Source organism: Arvicanthis niloticus, chromosome X (assembly GCF_011762505.2).
Source record: "Arvicanthis niloticus isolate mArvNil1 chromosome X, mArvNil1.pat.X, whole genome shotgun sequence".
In the NCBI taxonomy this organism is placed as follows: Eukaryota; Metazoa; Chordata; class Mammalia; order Rodentia; family Muridae; genus Arvicanthis; species Arvicanthis niloticus.
In genome coordinates, this window is record NC_047679.1 from 99,299,951 (window position 1) to 99,304,921 (window position 4,971).

Sequence of the window (4,971 nt, forward strand, 5' to 3'; positions counted from 1 at the left end):
TATTTACACTTCAGATGCCATCCCCTTTCCCCATCCCCCACCCCTTAGGAAACCCCTATCCCATGCCCCCTTTTCCTTTTTGCATTTATACATTATTTTTTAAAAATAATGTTAATCATAAGCGTTATAAGTTTGGAATTGTTCAATCAGAGGTGTAACCCACTGACCAACCTAGATATAACAACTATCTTTGACTGGTGGAGATACATGAACATCTGCCTCCCTGTCTCCCCCCTCTTTCTCTCTTTCAACACCTACCTTCTCCTATCCTTCTTCTTCTCCTCTTCTTACTCCTTTTCTTCCTCTCAGTACTCCTCCCACCTTAGCTCCTCCTACACATCGTACCAATGAAAACCTTAAATTTGAGGTCAAAGTAAATTTTGTACCATTTAAGAAATTATAACTTCATCTTGATAATAATTATACAGATTTCTACCAATAGGTTATGGCTATGCAATAAGTCCTAGCTAATCCCCCCTGTTCCAACAAAACCACTACTTGTCCCTAGAAAGACAGACCATTATTAACCACATTAGTCCCCAAGCTCAGGGAATAGGGGCGCTGACTCTTCTTTAACTTCTTCAAGCTGATTAAGGGCGCTAAGATTTTAGAAGAGGGGTGGGGGGAAGAGTAAGTTGATAAGCCTCTGATGCTGTGTCTTCACTGAATCCAGATGGAATTCCAGGACATCAGAGGTTTGGGCATGTCTGCTCAGTATGCTTGCTTGATGAGTAGATACACCAAGGCTGTGTATTCTGCAATATACAATTCTCAGAACAAGTTTTAGTATCAAGAGAAAAAAAATTTCCCACCCCCAGGGGGCTGACATATTTTTTTAAAGATGTTAGATCTGAAGACTTTTTTTTCCCGCTTGTTAAAATTGGTTGTAGTATTTACGTTTCAGATTTTATCCCCTTAGCCTACTTCCTCCCACCACCCAGAAACCTCCCATCCCATCCCCCTCCTCATGCTTCTATGAGGCAGTGACCACACCTACCCCCCCCTCACTATCCCCTCCCCGCCCTCACATTCCCCCCACGCCCCACTGTGTGTTCATTTTTTTTTTTATGGGACCAAGAAACTCCTCTCCCACCTATGTCCGACAAGGCCATCCTCCCCTACATATACCTCTGGAGTCTTGGGTCCCTCCCTATGTGTTCCCAGGCTGGTGGTTTAGACCCTGGGGGGCTCTGGTTGGTTGGTATTGTTGCTTTCCACCTGGGGTCAATAACCCTTTCTGCTCCTTCAGTCCTCTCACTAAGTTCTCCATTGGGAAACCCCTGATCATATCAGTGGTTAATTGTGAACATTGTCCTCTGAGTGTGTTAGTCTTTGGCTGACCTCTAAGGAGACAGCTATATCATGTTCCTCACATTATGCACTTCCAGCCATCCACAACAGTGTTTAGATTAGGTGGCTGTACCTGGGGTGAATACCCAGGTGGAATGGTCTCCTGATGGCCCCTCCTTCAGTTTCTGTCCAATGTTTTGTTTCTCTATTTGCTCCCTTGAGCATTTTTGTTTCTTGTTCTAAGTAGAACTGAGGCATCCCCTCTTGGTCTTCCTTCTTCATGAGCTTCATGTGGTCTGTGGGTTGAGTCTTCGCTAATCCAAGCTTTTGGGCTAATATCCGTGGAGATATGTTTGTGTAACTATCTTCTTTTGGGGTTTTTGGAAGATTACTTTCTTGCTTTTTCTAGGTTGTAGTTTCCCTCCTTGTGTTGGAGTTTTCCACCAATTATTCTTTGAAGTGCTGGATTTGTGTTGAGATACTGTGTAAATTTGGATTTGTCATGGAATATTTTGGTTTCTCCATCAATAATGATTGAGAGTTTTGCTGGGTATAGTAGTCTGGGCTGGCATTTGTGTTCTCTTAGGGTCTGTATGATATCGGTCCAGGATCTTCTGGCTTTTATGGTCTCTGGTGAGAAGTCTGGTGTAATTCTTATAGGTCTGCCTTTATATGTTACTTTGCCTTTTTCTCTTACTGCTTTTAGTATTTTTTTCTTTGTTTTATACATTTGATGTTTTGACTATTATATGGCGGGAAGTATTTCTTTTCTGGTCTAAACTATTTGGAGTTCTGTAAGCTTCTTGTATATTTATGGACATCTCTTTCTTTAGGTTAGGGAAGTTTTCCTCTATAATTTTGTTGAGGATATTTACTGGTCCTTTTAGTTGGGAATCTTCCCCCTCATCTATACCTATTATCCTTAGGTTTGGCCTTCTCATTGTGTCTTGGATTTCTTGTATATTTTGGGTTAGTAGCTTTTTGTATTTTGCATTTTCTTTGACAGTTGTGTCAATGTTTTCCATGGTATCTTCTGCACATGAGATTCTCTCTTCCATCTCTTGTATTCTGTTGGTGATACTTGTGTGTATGACTCCTGATCTTTTTAGGTTTTCTATCTCCAGGGTATTGTCCCTTTGTGATTTCTTTATTGTTTCTACTTCCATTTTTAGATCCTGCATGGTTCTGTTTAATTCCTTTTCCCGTTTGGTTGCATTTTCTTGCAATTCCTTAAGGGATTTTTGTGTTTCCTCTTTAAGGGTTTCTATCTGTCTACCAGTGCTCTCCTTAAGTTCTTTGAGAGTGTTATTTATATCTTTCTTAAAGCCCTCTATCATCATCATGAGAAGTGATTTTAATTCTGATTCCTGCTTTTCTGGTGTGATGGGGTGTTCAGGGCTGGCCCAGACCGGAAGGAACCAGTGTCCCAATTACCACCTCTTATTCTTTTCTCACTAATCTATTCCTCTTCCCAACTAGTCCCCCTACACGGTAATGTATCTTGTGGTGTGACTCAGTGAACTTAATTAGGGGTACTTACATTCGCAAGGTTGAGGGATTATTTATGAGAGCATAGACAATTTGCCAGTGGCTATAAAGAAAAAAATGTTTCTTGCTCCTCAACAACTTTAAACTAAGAATGAGGCCTCTCTCCCCTCCATTCAGAAATATGTTCCAATTCTATCCTATTTCCAGGTTGAAATTTATGTAATGACCTTTTTAAAAATGAGAATCAGTTCAGCACTGGTGGCAGTGCTGGCTGACGGGCATGCACATGGGTCAGGCTGTCTTCTTAAAATCATGAATTCTGTTTATAACCCTGGTTCTTTTGAGGTTTCCTATGCAAATGCCAAAGGAATAAGTTATCCAGGCTACACTCCTGGTATATCTTACAAAGTGTCTGTTCCCCTATCAGAGGTGCTATGACACCATACTTCTCCTCCCACAGCCCCTACCAGTTAGCCATATGCCCAGTGAGAAGTGTCTACCCACAGCAGACCCCATATGCTTAACAAAGTACAAAGTATACCCAGTCTCTGTACATAGTACCTACTCGTGTCATTCACCACACCATAGTGGTGCAACCTGATGGCATGCCAGCAACAGTTTACCTTGCTCTCATCCCTTCTCCTAGACCCAATGGAGTCACCATGGGCATAGTTTCTGTAATCACAATGGCCATGTCAGCAGACTGCTCATTCTACAATTCCTGTTGCCCCTCACCTACTCACTGACCTCACATACCAGGCCCCCAAAGCATCCACCCACAGCTATGTGCCCCCTCAGTGGTGATCACCCTGCAAATTAATACTTGAGGACGGAGCTGGTCAGTCATTTCATTGAATTACAAAGCTTGTGCCTCCAACAAGGACTTTCTTCTCAATGCTAGAGCTAAACACAACTAGGTCTCAGCTTAATAGTCTCCAACAAACTATATAAGTTGGATTTAAGAGAAATCCTGGTTTGTGGACTTCCTGGCATTGTTTTTAGAAAATGATTAGAAAGAAATATTAATCTATTCCGAATGATGAAGTGAAAGTTTCTGGTTATGTCATGTGATGCAGACTTCCATGGTGTTTTTTGCTGAGGCAAGACCTGTGAGGGAACATGTTTGGAGAGAGTATTCATAGGCCTCAAGAGACAGTGAAATGGTGCTTCCATAGCTAGCCTTGCAACACTTCGTTGGTCTTCCATGTTCACTTTGTTGAGAGAGTCATAGCAGAGAATTCCTAGCATCCTAGCTGGTTCTAGTCACTCCTGCTGGCTGACTCTTACTGATTCAATGGCAGCCTGGCTGTTTCTGCTGGGTGCCACTGCTGCTGACTCATGTTTGGTACCCTGACATTACTGAACTGGACTGCTGGTATCCTAACAACAGAGACTAAAACCACACCCCAAACTGCTTCTAAACAAGTCCACAACTCCTTGTCATATTTACCATCTTTTCTCCCTTACCTTTGGCCAGTGGGCTAAAAGGGGGATTAAAGTATTTGAGAACCCTTATTAAAAGTAGGTTTTCAAAAATCTAAGCCTACAGAATCATATCTAGTTGAATGCATGTTCATTAAAACAAATACTAAAACAAGCCTTTCTCAATCTACCTATAGGAACTGATGTAAAACCCCAAGAACTGGATGGTACTCTACAACTTGTGCAACCAGGGCACTACTGGAACATGTGATGGATCTCAAAGTTATACATGTACAAGCGAGTGTGCTCATCCCATCCTCATGAAGCATTTGGTGGGCTGGAGAAGATTTTTGGAATGGTGCAGATTGCCAGTTAGGCAGGTGGACTTGTAATTTTGCAACAGCCTGTTCCTTTGGCACTCTCACTGACTGAACCTGTAGACTGGGAGAAGGTGTGAGCCTCGCAATGGCTCCAGAGCAGAGGCAGAGACGGTAAAGTTTCTCTTCTCCATTTCAGCTTGAATATGGTCTTGTGGGCAGGATGTATTTAAGACTTATTTGGAAAAATGGGAGCTGGGTGGCCAGGACAGCTGGGATGAAGGGTGGTCTGTGTGTCAGTAGAGCAGTGTCTCTACCATCTGAGTGTCCAGGATGTTTTATGTATCTGTTCTGATGGTTGGGGAAGTCCAGTGTTAAACTAAACTGTCTTCATAGGAGAGAGAATGTCAGAGGGAAACAGCCACACCGAGGTGGTATTATCTTCTGCTTCATT

The 4,971-nt window shown here is 42.4% G+C and overlaps 1 pseudogene; it reads left to right on the forward strand.

Annotated features, from left to right (window-relative positions):
- The first annotated feature begins 3,090 nt into the window (after positions 1-3,090).
- Positions 3,091-3,582, forward strand: LOC117695521 (myelin-associated neurite-outgrowth inhibitor pseudogene; annotated as a pseudogene).
- Positions 3,583-4,971: the final 1,389 nt, after the last annotated feature.